The sequence below is a fragment of the Passer domesticus genome, chromosome 3, assembly GCF_036417665.1.
Source record: "Passer domesticus isolate bPasDom1 chromosome 3, bPasDom1.hap1, whole genome shotgun sequence".
In the NCBI taxonomy this organism is placed as follows: domain Eukaryota; kingdom Metazoa; phylum Chordata; class Aves; order Passeriformes; family Passeridae; genus Passer; species Passer domesticus.
In genome coordinates, this window is record NC_087476.1 from 92,959,101 (window position 1) to 92,974,744 (window position 15,644).

General features: G+C 40.6%; 2 long non-coding RNA genes across 4 annotated transcripts in view; one reads left to right on the forward strand and one right to left on the reverse strand.

Moving 5' to 3' along the window:
* LOC135297150 (uncharacterized) overlaps nucleotides 1-14,200 on the reverse strand; it is a 54,739-nt gene extending 40,539 nt beyond the window's left edge. For 2 of the 3 annotated variants that reach the window (XR_010359206.1, XR_010359205.1), the window contains exons 1-2: nucleotides 14,106-14,200; nucleotides 3,921-4,018 (exon numbers count right to left, since the gene is read on the reverse strand). This is a non-coding gene — a long non-coding RNA (uncharacterized LOC135297150). The other variant, XR_010359207.1, reaches the window with a different exon arrangement.
* A 15-nt stretch (nucleotides 14,201-14,215) lies between these two features.
* Nucleotides 14,216-15,272, forward strand: LOC135297151 (uncharacterized). The gene is made up of 3 exons (XR_010359208.1): nucleotides 14,216-14,316; nucleotides 14,747-14,892; nucleotides 15,056-15,272. It is a non-coding gene; the product is annotated as an uncharacterized LOC135297151 (long non-coding RNA).
* Nucleotides 15,273-15,644: the final 372 nt, after the last annotated feature.

The following is a 15,644-nucleotide window of genomic DNA, read 5'->3' on the forward strand; positions in this document are numbered from 1 at the left end:
GCCCCAGCTGTGTTTCTTGAACTCCCCAGGCAGAGAAGAGTGCTGGCGCTGCCTTGCCCCTTGCCTGAGGCAGAGCTGAGGGCCCAGGGCCAGCTCGCCATGGCGTCCCTGCGTGCCAGGCCTGCGCTCAGGGAAGAGGGGCAAACGCAGCGCGCCGGCGCTCCAGTTTGTCCTGCGTCCCGACAAACAAGTTCATTCCTGCCCACACAGTCAGATCAAACGGTGTTCAGGAAACAATCTGGGATCCATATTAGCACTGGGTACTGCCGCCGCCAGAGCAGCGTAGCGGGGCGGGGGGAGCTCTGCTTCTAGCACATTCCAATTGACAACAGCTGGTACAGCTCCACTCCAAGCAGCTGCCTCCGCCGCAGCCCCGCTGCACTGCCTTGCTCTGTGGAAAGCTTTGTTTTGGCTAGGGACGAGTTTGTTGAGCTTTCTTGTGCTCAAGTCTCACACAGAGACTTTCCCTTTGCCCATGGCATGTGACCCTGCCAACTTACGGGCTCACATCCCCAAAGCAAAAAACAACTCCTTGGGAAAAAAAAAAGTGAGGAAAAAAAAGAAAAAAAGTAAGGTTAATTAACCTTAGGTCTGTTCTCAGCAAAGCAAGGCTGCCATAGATAAGTAATAAAAATAGCTTCTCAATGGTCCTTGTGTCTGTCAGAGTCTCACTCTGTGATCTTTCAGTCAAAACCATGAAAGCGGGAGGGGGAGGAGAGGCTGATTCGCTACTGTCCTTTTCTTGTGCGTGTGTTCCCAAGGCTGCCTGGCTCTGTCCTTCAAATCATCTCCACCAGTAAATCATTTAGCTCAACCTGTCACTCTCAGCCATTGTGAGGAGACAAAAGCTACCCATTTAACCCCAACCATAGCTGATTCACGCGGTGGGGAAGGCAGGCTCACAAAGGGAGGCTAGCAGGGAAGGTGGCAGTTGGGTTGGATTTCGTGTAGACGGGTGCTGGTTTTCCCTCTATTTTTTTTTCTTTTTACTTTTTTTTGTTACCCCTTCCCCTCTGTTATTTTAAATTAGCAGCACCTCTCATACTGGGATTGTTGTTTGAAGACCACATGTTTGTCAACAGAGCTGTTCTGCTTGAGTAATTTGACCTCAGCCTGGCTTCAAAGGTTTGAAAGGGCAAGAAACACACATATCAAGCATACATTTATTACCCCTTTCACCTGGACAGAGTTTTGGACCATTTTTGTTTCTTAAGGAACAAAAAAAATATGGCAACAAAACAAAAACATCCCATTAGTCACAGGGTTCCAGAGCTATTTTAGTCAACCTGCTATTTGGGGAAATATGCACTGCAATTATCAGGTTCATTTCACCTGAAGTATTGCACTAAATTGTCAGCTAAAACCTTGAATCATAACCTCTGCCCAAAGTCTGCACCTCAAATGGGTATCTCTTGAGTGGCAACAGGTTGTTCTCTCTGCCAAGCAATCACTCTGCCCAGGTATTTTAAAATAAAAAATTAGTCCTTTGACATCGAAATCAACTGTTAACACTTATTTCCCTTAATGGCCCTGGGCAAAGTTTATCTTCATGTACCTCCCACCCGTGAGGAACAAAAGCCCTGAAAAATTAAACAGGCCATCAGAGAGTAACAATTAACATTGTTGATAGTAAAATAAAATGCATAGAGAAACCAAGCAATATGGCAGATAGATCCAAGTTTTATTCCTTTCCCCCACCAAATTCCAGAATATCCCTGATGAACGTGAATCTGCCATGAAGGGAACTGTAATTTATGCATAAAGCATATTTGCAAATATCCACACTTTTGATTTCTAATGATACTGTTGTTAATCCAGTAACTCAGTAACTACCAACCAAGTAAGTGCAGTGCTAGGTTTTAAGAAGCAAGCAAGTTGACAAAGACTCACAAACACAAAATACACCGTGACTGTGCTCCTCCTGGGGTATTTCTGATTTTTGTTATGCACATGAGATCCAAGAAATTACTATGTACTATACATTTTTGTAATCTTTTTAATGTGCCTTTTAACAACAAGCAGTTCAGGATGTGGTTATTGCTCAGTGTGTTAGACATGTTTATTCTCCTGTTGGGCATTTAAAATGCCTTAAGTCCTCTTTTCACTATGAATTGTGTGTCAAAATGTTGGTTTGGATATCAAATTCTCTCATAACTCTGTCATTAGGAAGAGTCTTTGTCTGCCTGAGTCACTCTTTTGATTCCTTTGTTTTGTTTTTTGTGTTCCCCTGACAGGTCTATCCTACACCTTTCTATAGCTAGCAGGGCAAAGCAGAGTTGGGAAAACATGTTTTGCATTACTGAGTTTGCAGTCTCACTGTAAGCTTTCTCACAGATTCCTCTTCAGTGGAGGGTGGAGGGGTGGGGAGAAAACATGCTTTTCCCCGAGACTGCAGAGTATGTGAATTGTCTTCTCTTTCAACCTATGGGGCAGTCTTCACAGATTTCAACACAAATGGAAGAAATATCTGATTTCCCATTCCATCTGGATTCAGTTTCTTTCTTCCTCTTTGTATAGTTTCTTAGAGACATTATGGAGCTCACTGGAGGGGCTGCTTACATATGACTATGGCAGCTCTGGGCATACTGCCAGAATTTCACTCCAGGAGGCTGCAACAGGAATCTTTAATTAACTTGAACCAAAACACTGAATGGCAAAGAACAAAGCCAAGGGGCTGGAGAAGGAGAGGAGGAAGGGACGAGCAGAAAATAATGTTTCCCATACTAAAATCTCCATTTTTGGTCATGGTATGACATGATTATAATGTCACCTTATATGTATTTACAAGAGCATAGGTAATAATTCCCAACTCCTGTCTTACTCAGTATATTTTGCCTTTCTTTCTGCTCATGGAATTAAGACCTCTGATTGACCTTTGCTCAACTGACAGAATTCTCTTGACCCTTACATCAACATACAGTTTGATTACATATATCCTCTATAATGTACAACATTCTAAATGTGAAATAACTGAATCTTTCACATCCTGAGCATTGCAAAACTACACTGTAATATTGCAAGAGTGCACCAGGAGTTCCAGACACTGAACAAGATCCCACTTTGCACGGCATGGTACCAGTATGGTATGTCCCTGTTCTCAAAAGTTTACATTCTAAGCATAAGCAAGAATTAGATACAGACAGATGAATACCATAACTAGTTACTGAAACAGCATTGTTCATTGTTGTGAAATGTTTTCAAAACAGAATGGATAAAGTTTCACACTCATTTTGCAGAAACATAGAAGATGCAAAGCAGCAGAAAATCAGGTCTGAAATACCTTTCTCACTTGAGCTCAAGGAAATGAGATAAGTGGTTTCTTTGCTGTCCATTTTCTGGTTAAATATGTGTGCAGAATAATTACTCTAAATGCAAAACTAATGGTGATTTCATGCATATTCATTCAAGTGAGTTTGTGATGGAGGCTCTGGTACTGTTCTAGCTAATGAGGCACAGTTGTTCAAATATTTGTAAAAACAAACATAGAAAGGACTTGTACATGCTCAACATGAACTTATTTATGCATTCAAAGGAATATTCGAGTGTGAATTGATTTGCCAGTTGGTGGTTTGGAGTGTATTATATTTGCATCTCCTGGCTTAATGACATCCTAAAAGAATCCAGTTTGTGGTGCCACTGATGTGAACCAGCACATGGTAGCTGGCAACAAGCAAGGTTGCCCTTAAAAGCACAGTACTGACCCACACAGAAATGCTAATATTAACGTACCCAAACTCCAAGGAATTATTCCATCCTCAGAAGCATATATATTTTTTCCTATCCTAAATTTTCAAAACAAATTAAACCCCCAAAAAACAATCTTTAATTTCCTGTTTCACACTGATGTTCAGTATTGCTGCCTAAATATTTATGGGAAAGAAATCACACTTCACTGCTCTCTAAAGCAATCATGTACTTACTAGGTACAGTTTGAAAACTTGACATAGAGATGACTGCCAGAATCCCCACAAAACAGAAGTTTCCACCAATGCCTGAGGTTGTGTCATGTTAGGAGCACCTGCAAAAGAATGTAAGAATCTTTAAAGTGAATATAACATCTTTGATAAGACCCTGCTCAGTTTTGCAGAGATCAGGGGGCCTGGGATAAAAGAATACACCTTAAAGAAGTGTCTGAATTTTTTTTGCAGCTACCTTCTTTAGAAGCCATAATACACAGAGAGCAGACCTGAGGAGCTATTTGTAATATATATTTTTTTAAATTATTTTCCTCATCAATTTATTTATTTATAATTGCATCTATATTTATATCCGCTTTTTATGAGTTAGTTTGATTCGTCTGACTTAAAAAGAGTATTGCATGAGATGTACAAGGACTGCACGTACACGGAGAATCCAGTTTACTTAACAAAATTTCCATCTGCCAAAATACAAATTCAGCTCTGAGTTACCATAGCTTAACTACAGAATAGCTAATTCCAAAACTTTCAATTAATTTTAATAGCATAAGCAGTAGAATTTATCTTCCAAGTTCTCTCTCTCTAAATATATTTTTATATATTTGTGTGTGTATGCATAGATAGATACATATGTGGACAGACAGAGAGGGAAACAATCTGATAGGTAAGCAAAACACACCCAATGAGAAACTGACCATGACCGCTGAAACCTGTGAAGAATGACCATACTAGTGGTTTTCTCCACCTAATCATTAGTATGCTAGCTCATTCTGGATTACACATGCACTAAAATCTGTTTTAAACATTTAAAGACATTATATATATATATATAATTAAGGCATCATTAGTAATTTATGGCCTTGCTCTGGCAGATGGATTGATTTAGCAATACAAACCAATCTCTCAAGCAATACAGTCCAACTTAGAAGTTTCTGTGAAATCCTGTGTTGTTATTTACATTCCTAAAAATACCAAAACGAAGAATGGTTTCAAATCCAAAGTGACAGCAGAATAAAACCTTCTGAAATGTCTAATCAGGATTCATTCCTCATGTGATAGGTTCCACTGACAGTAGAGATAGAGCTGAGGCAAAGTCAACTTACATTATTTTCATGTGACAAACAGCCCTGATTGTTTTGTACTGACTGATTTTAATTGTGTTGAGTGTTCATGATTAAAAGAAAAATTATTGATGTGTATATTAACCACCCTTCACCACAAAAGTGAATATGGGCTATCCTGCCCCATTTTGTTTCACATCAGCTTCTGTAAGAATTTAGCAATTCCCTTTTCTAATGAAAATTAGGCCATTTTGAGTGACAAATTGCTGTTAGAAATACTGATTACATGCAGTCACAATAAAAATAAAGTTACAATCATTAGAAATGTAAAAGTAATAAAACGTCTTGTCTCACAAGAGATTACTTAATGTGAAGACTTTTTTTTTACCAGCTGACATATCCCCATGCTCAGCAAGATTTCATTCCATGGGAACTGCTCACTGGTGTGCCAGTACTGCTTTCCAGTTTGCTCTAATTCCCATTAGTTTCCAGGCAATTCTAAATGAGGCCCAGCACTTCTCTACTTTAAGGTTCTGCCTTACATCAGACTCCAGCAATTTTCATTTAAAAAAAAATTGAGGAGAATATCTGAGAATTCTCTTAGAGCAGAATTTAAATTAAATCTCCTTATTAATGATGTATGGATTTCTTTCATTGTTTAGGAGGCCTGTGAGCAGTTGAAAGAAACAAGAAGGCTTTTAGTAATGGGCACTAACAGCACCATTGTCCTTGCATGGAAGCTCTTGGCCATTCAGTGTCACAGGGTCAAAAACAATCCAAGCTCTCACACCAAAGCAGTCTGTAGAAGGCCACACAGACCTCACAACACTGATTCCTTAGAGCTTGGGTGGGTTTTTGTGAGTGATGTGTTAAGTTCAGCATTGAAAGGCAAAGGAATTAATTTTTACTAAATTTTACCGTTGTTTAGACTTCCCAAGCCCATTTTTGATTTTCTGAGTTAGGTTGTAACCAGCTAAGGTGTGAATTAGAATAATTATAAGACAGCCTTCTCTTCTAACAATCTTACTTCTGGCCCATTCTCTGTCAAGCACTGGGCAGAGTGTTACTGTCTTGCAAATAATAGTGATAGAAATCATGGAGGTATACAAAGCAGGGGAGGAGGAGTGAAAACAGGACTAGGAAAGGAATTTGTTTGACTTCATGAACCTTATGAACTGCTGTATTTAACTGCTAAGAAAATATTTGATTCTCTTTTTGTCTGGTTCTCCTCTCCTTTTCCTAGTTTTTGCAATGTGTGACCTGGATGATGCTTTAAGTTGCAGATGGCAGCCCAAGAAGTCTCATGTGCTTCAGAGGGAAGCTAACAGCATATTCCTGTATAACCACTAAATAAACTAAGTTCTGCATTTTGCTGCATTTTATCAGCCACAATTAATATTTAGTACAAGCCCACAATATGTACAAGTGCTAAAGCATGAAATTGTTGTGCTGTCACAAAGCACAGAATTTATGGTGTTTTGTTGTGTCAGTGAAAAGAATATGACAACCTGAGAGCCCAAAAGTTGCCAATACACCATCATATTATAGAAATTTATTTTCAAAAAAGCATGCTGTCTCATTATCACTGTCAGAGAAATGCAATAGGATGGGAGAAATAAAAAGCTTCTCATGCACAAAATGCACATCAATACACAATTCCAATACACATCTACTCCAAATGCATGTAGAGGACAATGCTATTTTTTCTGAAGTTTACCCTCTCATTCATGATGTTTTACTTCTCGCCTGGCTTCACAGCTCCAGCAAGACTTTCTTTTCAGTCTTTACCATTACCCTATCACAATCTTTACCACATGAGTTTGAGAAAGGAGTTTTGTTTCCTGGGGGTTCCGAGATAATACTCTAAACCAATTTTTTTTTTTTTTTCAATCTGACATCAGATCTGCACTGCAGGCACTCAGAAGCAGTGGGAGCAAAGCTGGTAACTGAGGACTTCTATTTTTTACTGATGTTTTAATGCAAAGAATGTTTACCTCATGTTTAGAGTGAAACTAATGGTAAACCAGAGCAGTTCTGTTAGTGTTTTGTACAGTGATCCTCCTAGATGAAGAGGAATTTTTTTGTGAGGGGGCTAACAATACTGCAGGGGGCCATCTTGCTTCACTGAACTGGAACATCCAGTCTTTTGAGAACACTCACACATTAGGTTGTAAGATTACTCTCACTATAGCAACCCCCTTCCTTTTTTTCTCCCTCTTTTTCTCCCCTGATCTTGCTTTTTTTCCTTTTTAAAAGATGGCGTTTTACAAATTAACTCTGCCACTACCTATTATCTTCCCCAACACCTTCTATCTTTTCTCTTCTTAAACCTCCTTCCTTTTGCACCCAGTTTCAGCTGTTTTTTCAGTGTCTGGCTGCTGCACTTCAGTCTTTATGGAGTTGATTTTTTACAGAACATGGTGGTGTTCTTTGTCCTGCATTATCAATAATTTGTCAAATTAAAAAAATCAGAGTACCTCTTGATCACTTTGATTCTCACTTTCTCTGAGAACTAGGCTTTGTCTCTATGACCCTCTAGCTGAGCAGTTGTGAATGAAAAGTAGACACTGTATGAATGGTTTCAGTCTTACATATCTGACAAAACTGCTGCACTATTGAAGGTGTCAGGGTGAAATAAATCAGCTGGTTGGTACAAGAAAAGAGAAAACCTACACATCAATGAACAGCTTGTCCCTCCAAGTAAGAACTCTGAAACAGTAGCATGACTGAAGTCTAGGGAGGAAAAAAAAGGTACATCTTCAAGCAGTCTTTGAAAGTCCAGAGGAAGCTGTTTGAACCTGACCAGACACATGGAAACTTCAAAGCTCACGGATCCAGTACTCATACCCAAGTTCAGCTGCCTGATGAGTGGGGGCAAAAGAGCCTCATCTTGCATGAAGACTTACTTGTAGTTAGTCAGATCCATAGTGACGATGATGGGTACCTGTCCTAAATATAACTGTTCATGAATATTAGTGATCCTTCAGTCCACAGAGATTCTTCAAAGGCAGGAAATGAGACAGAGAATACAATTTGTATCCCTGTTTCTATTTTTGGCATAGACACACAAAAAGCCTATAAGGACATATTTATGGAAAAAAACATTAGATATAGCCTGAGAAAAACATAGACTGGTTATTACAAAAAGGTGAGCTACACTGTAAGTATTTAACACAGTGCAGTTTATCCCAATAAAGATTTATCTTTTCTCTGACCTTTCTAGCTGACAAGTGAAATCCTGCTAAGAAGCTGTGTCAAAAGAACAAGCCAGACATGTTGGGAGTATTGTTTTTTTAACTGAAATATATGGTGCACGTCTGACCCAAGCACAGAAAGCAAAAGTCCAGGTTATGCAATGCACCTGAGAAGAGGGTTTTTAGACCTCAATCACTGCAGGAAGGGAGGGCCTTCATCTTAGTGGTGAAGTGTGTTTTTGCCCCTGAAGAAACAGAAAAACGAGTTAGCCAACTACATATGAGCTGGATTTAGGTTGCTGACCCTTGACTTGGTGTTGACAGAAGCTGGGAAAAGCAGGAGGAGACTTTCTTGGCTTGAATTGTGTGTTCTGCCAAAGCTATTTTGAAACTAAGTTGGAAGTTTCCTTGTGACACCATATGTGATAACAAAAGTGACCTTATAGGAAAAATATTTGACTTGCTGCTTCAGGAACCCTTACAGCTGTCCTTATAGCTCAGCATAAAGAGCCAAAGAAAGAAGGCAGTGCATGATACTCTGCAGGACTGCAGAATTGCACAATGCTATGAAGTCTTAAAAACATTCAGTCATACATCACCAAAATGCAGTACCAAGGCACCTTGCATAAAATATCTAGTGTAGTCTTCATTTCTTTCTTCTTTTTTCTGATCTTTTTATGTGATCCTCCATCAAATTACTGAAGCAAAGAGAAATGGCCCTTTTAGCAAGAGCAATACAGTCTGATTTGGGGCCAGTAATATTAAACTGAAAAGCTTCCCTTGCAGCAATAATTTGAAGATGCTCTGTAAATGCAGGGAGTATTTTATTCACTACAGCTTCTTCTTGCTCCACATATTATTATGCCTGATGAGGATATCACTGTTTCTTCTCCATAAGAACAGAGCACTGAAATGAGATGTGTGGCACAGTTGGCTCAGGAGCTGGGCTGCCCTGAGCCAGCCCAGCCCAGTGGAGCAGGACTGGGGCAAGCAGAAAGACTTGGCACCTGACAGAGGAGCTGCCATTGCCTGAATCCAACCCATCCCCACTGCCATCCACAGCCCAGCTCCATCAGTCCCTGGTACAGGCCACAGATTTTAAATTACACTAGAGCTGCTTTTGCTTCCATGTGAAGAACAGTTTGGTGACCTCAAACCATTTCCTAAAATAGAAGCCACACAGCAAAGAGTAACACATAATTGGGCAGTCAAAAGGCAGACTCCTTATGTTTATCACTGTACAGAGAGATTTATCTCAAAACTCTAGAGATAGTCCATGGCAGATGACTCTTTAACAGCTGGAAAGGCAGTGTGAGAAAGCTTGTTGCCCTGCGCTAGGGTCTGTTTGGTACTAGTTCTGTGGCTGGACAGAGGTGCCAGTGCCAATGTTACAAAGAGAGAAAGAAATGTATAAGTTCAGTCAATAAAGGCTGCTGAGGCCAGAGTCAGGCAGATTTGGTCAAGCACTAAACTTGGAAGTTTTTTCCCCCAAGGGCTTCCTTTTTTGTCTCTAAAACAAAGGAAAGTGAAATGAAAACAAGAAATGCTGACTATATAGCAGTGCACTGTGTGACTCAGCCAGCTGTTGCTCTGATACTGTCATTTTTGTAGCCCAACCTGTTCAGACTGAAAACAAAGCCTAATTCGTCCTACCAAACCTGCTGCTTTTGATAGCTAGACAAGGTAATATATACTAACATGGCATTCTTTAGCCCTGTGAACCTACACACACGACAGGAAGTCTGAGCTGCCAAAAATATATAATGGCTGAAAAAACATTTACTATTTATTTACCCCTACTAGCAAAATAGGCTAGTGGGAGTAGTTTGACTAACTCCTTTATTCAGCTACTCTTTCATTCGATGCTTAGTTACTTTTAACACTTCCAAAAGTGCAAAAAGTTATTTACCAAAGATTCAAGCTTTAGCAAAGATGCCCTCCAGCCCTGAACTTACAGCTATTCATGCACTAGTGTTTTAATGAAAGCCAGGCCAAGTATCGAACAGGGCTGGCGTGAGGCAATTGTGGGGGGAGGTTTATATTAAAATGCAATACAGCACCAAAGACAGTGATAGAGACTAAACAAGAGGAAAGTCTTCTCTCCCGGTACTCATTTAGCAAGCACATGGAAATAATTGTTGGCCCAGAGACACATATCCATAATTCCCATTGTGCTTGGAGAGCCAGCACACCAGCCCTGCACACCCTTACAGAGCGCAGAGAGTATTGGAATGCAAATCTGCCCACCAAGCATCGGGATTTGCGTAGTGTGCTCTCACAATGAGCAACATTATCAAATAGAACAAGGCTCCCAGACCAGGTCAGCAGCCATGGAGCTGGAAGGAGTTCATCAGCATGGGAAAGACTTGTAAGCGAAGCAGCTTTCCTGTCTTTAAAATAATTGATTTACTATTTATTCATGTCTGATGAAGCCTGAGTTTAATCCAGTGCACTAAAATAAGGAGATGCTTGTTGAAACAAGTAAGGGCTACTCATAAAATTCAATAATGTGTTGTTGCTATTTTGATAGACGTTAGTTTTTAAAAGTTCACGGATAGTTCAAATAAAATTGTGTGTTCCTTTTGACTATGTCATAAAATGACCAAAGCTAAGAAGTTTCTTTTAAGAGCTGTGCCAAGGAATTGAAGGCTCAAAGCTGTGTGACATGTTAAGTTTTTTCTCTGCACATGAGCCAGACCACTTGAGGTGACAAAAGCGAGTGGGTAGGGCTCAGGGTTGGGGAGGGGAGCAGTGATGCTCAGCTCCTGCCAGGAAACATGCTGTCCAAGCTTTCCTCTTTTCCCACCACATATGTGTGACAGCCAGCAGTAGGTCTGCATCTCCATCCCAAACAGCACTGCCTCCCTACTGATTTCTGACCCCAAGCTGTATGTCATGACTGCACTGGTAACTCACAGACCAGGCTGCCACTCTGCCTGACGTTGTGAGAGAGGAGAAACACAAAGCTATGAGAAAATTAAGTGCCATGGACCCAGCTACATGATTCAAAACATAAAATTCCACAGGTCTTGATCCTAGACTCTGTTGCCCAAGGCAAGCAACACAGATTGTTTTATCATTTAGATTCAAAATCGGACATTTAATAGACTGAGGTTAAATTTTGGTTTGGGGGTATGGAAGATTACTGCTTGGATTTGAATCAAGGTTCTCAAAAATACTCATATATAACCAGCACCAAAACACATTGTTACAGACAACACTCAATTAAGGGGTGTGTGAAAGTCAGCACTTTCACATTCAACAGGATCTCTCAAACTGGGACCCTTTACTCACACTGGGAAAACAGGTGGTACTTGGGAAGGCACAATAACAACAGCTAATGGAAACAGAAGATTCATACTCTGGCCCAAGCTCCTAAATGGTTATTTGAGGAAGAGATGAATTTAGGCCTTTAGCTCTGCAGTTTTCCTAGCTCTTGGATAAAACCAGAAAGGTCATCCACAAAATGGCTTTGCTAAATTCAGATTAATGACTCAAGGCAGTCCATAAACTAGATAGAGTCACAATAGGTGCATTTGAAAGGCGTCAGTGGAAGACTGAAAAACTGCTTTTCACAGAAACATAGAAATAATTCCTAGAATAACAGGGAAATAATAGATTTTTAACTAGAATTCTACTTTCAATGCTCCTCTTCATATCACACCATTCCAAAACAAAAATTACAAAGTGGAAGCAATAAGTTAACACCATATATATGTTTATATATAACACAATAGAACTTTGAATATACTGAATTAGGTGCATGTGGAAATATAAAAATAGCAATAATGATGCTTTGTATCAGAGAACAATACAGGAAATTAATAATGTGAGGTTTTATCATCCTTCCTGACAATAGAAGGATCAGATGTCCCAATGAACTCTTCTGGTAACATTCTAACATGGAGATAATTTTCAACAACTAAGAAGAAGCAAAAGCAGGGTCCAGCTGTTTGATTTCACCCTGTTTTACTCTTACTGCTGTTGCCTCACTCTCTAGATCATAAATTGGAGTTGTTCATAGCTTAGAGCTCATCAGTGCTGTAAGTTTTCTTGACATAGGGTTCCAAGGGATGGTTTTCCCATATGCTTCACAGCCCTCCCTTATTGGTATGGCACTATGACTTGAAAACAATAAAATAAAAAATTATCATAGGAGAAATATTGTTACATTTCAACAGAATCTACAAATTGAGTCACCACTAGGATTTAGCTGTCAAAAAATGATCCCAGAATGAAAAAGAAGAGCTCTGACCGTAAAGTTGCGGTCTTAGGACAGAATGGTTGCATGCACTTCAGGGCACACTCTTGGGCTGTTTGCTCAGCAGCCCTGAAACTCCAGCCTCTGGCAACATGCTAGTGCCCTTACAGAAGATCTATTGTACGTTCTGCTGTTTACTAACAGCACATGCAACCCGCCAGGTTTCAGCCTGTGTGCAGAAACAGAACTAGTAAACAATATCGTTGATTGTGCTCCAGTATTTGTGGAAGAAGTTGAAAAAAGAATTAGCAGTTAAAGTTCTACTAATGATAATGCTGTTTGGTTACCTGCAATCAAAGTTAAAAAAAAAAAAAAGAAAAAAAAAAAACAACCAACCAAACAAAAAAAACAACCAAACAAAAAAAACCCAAAACAAAAAAACAAACAAACAAACAAAAAAAACAACCAACCAAACAAAAAACCAGTCACAGGTCAGTCTGTGATTTCTTCTTCATTTCCTAGACCTTTGAGTGGTGATTGAAGGTCTACTCTCACAGCCTACACGTACGACAAAGGGAAGGTCAGTCCGTTTCTTGGGTTTGTCCCCTCTGCCACATGCAGGCAGCACAGCTAATCTGCAGCGCTGGACAAGCTCCAGCTGAGCTCAGGAACGCTACACCTGGCACAAGGATGTGAAACACCTCCCCTAGAAAGCACAGAGGTGTGAGGAATTGCTGCATTCCTTCCTCACCACAATTTCCTTCCACTTTTTTTTTTTTTTTTTTTTTTTTTTTGCCAAAGGTGTGAATGCTAGCCAATTTCAGCTGTATGTTTTTGTAGCTCTCTAGGCCTCCTTCACCACAAGTTCATTCAGAGATGAGTGTCACTGCTGTCACTGCATTTCCAAGGCGTTATTGTCTGCTCTAGGCTCAGTCTTAATGCCTGTGTAGACTGCAAGTCATACCAAAGGTATTTTGAGTCGCTGTTTGTTTCACCAGCTATCAAAACATTTTAAGGAGCAAGATGGGTTAAAAAAATAATGTAACGAGCCATTAGCAAGTCTTTTCCTGTCCCCTACCCCTAATCTGCAGAATAGAGACCACTGAACCACGCTGCAAATTAACTGTAATGAAAAAGGAGGGGAAGGGGGAGACGGAGAAGCAAAACATTAAAAAATCCACTCTGAGCTCCAGAAAGGTCATTTCTCAAAGGACTATTGACATTGGTGAGGAAAGCAAACACATCAACGTTTTTAAGGGGTTAAATAAATATTTTCTAGATGAATATTAGGTGTCCATTAATATCTCTCTGTGTGTAGTCCACCGTAGCAGCTATCCTTTAGTTATCCTGTTACTAAAATGAGGTGGGGAGAGAGAGAAAGAGAGAGACTTTCCTTTTAATTCGCTTTGCACGGTGATGGTTGAAGACAAGGAAAAAAAAAGAAAGAAAAAAAAAAAAAAAAAGAAGAAAAAAACACAAACCAACTTTTCTGTCTCTTTTGAATGAATGGTCAAAGGTACCTTTGCGGCTCCTTCACAGGGTGAACTAATCTGTGACAAGTGTAGCTAATCTGATAAGGCGGCCGCATGTGCGCTAATGTGCTAATATGGGGGATTCAGAGCAGCCAGCGGCCGGGAAAAAAACCCGCTTCCTAAATGGGCCCTCGCCTGCAATAGCCCTGGCAACATATGCGCATTTTAACACCCGCTTAACAGGGACACAATGCGCTGGCCTTTGTTGTGCGACACAGAGGCGCGATTCCCATGGTGGGAATTTCTGCCTCACAGGCGACATTCTTTCAGACGGGCGGCAGGGCCTGGTGGCCCGGCACGGCCCGGGGCAAGCGGCACGGCCGGGCCGAAAGGCCAGCGGGCGTGGGTGAAAGGAGAGCCCCTGCCCTGGTTCCTGCCACGAAAACCTGGCTGTTGCCATCATGAGGCTTGGTAGGGAGAGCAAGAGGCAGAGAAGGCTGGGAAGGAGGGAGGAGTTGGTTTAAGGATCCTAGATTATGGTGCTTTGTCTAAAAGAGAGGTTGATGCCAGTTAGTACTGTTGTGATATGCTCTATTTTACAGATTTCCTTTAGAGGGGAATTCTTAGGTTTCCCACTGGAAAGATTAAATGACATTTTCTTGTTCCCCGGATTGTTTTACTGCACCATCAGGAAAATCTGTGAGAGAGGATTAGCAATTTACTTTTAGTCTAGACTGTAGGGAAGAGGACTTCATGGACACTGACAGCTCAGGAGACAGGCTGTCAAGAGACTTCAGCACTGGCCATGGTGGTGGTGGTGCCTCTCTAGACAATTAGATAAGTGCCCTGCACTTAAACTGCTCTGGATCCTCATCTGTTCCCAACATTCCTTTGTTGTCAGGTACCCCACAGGTATCCCTAATGCAAAATGGATACAAGAATGTGACCCCACTTACATCTGGAGAAAAAGTCTACTCACCTAGGAGGCAAAGAGTGCCAACAACGTCTTGGGAATGGGGAACAGACCAGGGCTTACCAGCCACACTTGTGAGTGTGCCTTTGTCTGCTTTCTGCTGTGGCTGGTGTCAAAACAGCACAGTTACTATGAGCTTGACAAAAGCACCTGCACAATCAAAAAGCACAAACCGAAATGCAGAAAATTTTATTTAAACTAAAGAGCAAACCTTTTTCTTTTTTTTTTACCATGAAGGTGACCAAGGTGACTGGAGCATGTTGGTCAGAGAGGCTGGAGAATCTCCCCTACTCGGAGTCAAAACCTAAGTGGACAATGTCTTGGGCAAGTTGCTTTAGTTGACCCTGCCTAAAACAGGTTGGATGAGGTGATTTGCAGGGAGCTCTTCCAACCTCTGCTATTCTGTCATTCCAAGGGCTCAGCCTATTCCCCATCCATAAATTCCTTAAAGAGATCTTTTGTTTCACTGATGACACAATGACAAAGGCAAAACAACACCAATATTAGTTCTTTTTTATCTCAAACAATATTCCTGCTTTATCACAATACAAAAGGTAAAACTGTAGGGACACCTCAGCTGCAAATATGTCCTCAGAAAAGTGCTCATCCAGAGCAACTAAGATTCAGAGCAGTTTTGTCCAAAACATAGAATGAACTTGGTTGAGTATTCCCATGAGAACACAACTTTGGTTTTAGAGTCTTTTTAGCCTTCTTCAATTTGTGTTCCCACATCAGCCACAGACAGATAGCAGGGCTGAAAAAAGTGAGATTCAACAAATACTGAGTAGTGTGTTTGGGATGCATTGAAACAATATTATCCCAGCTA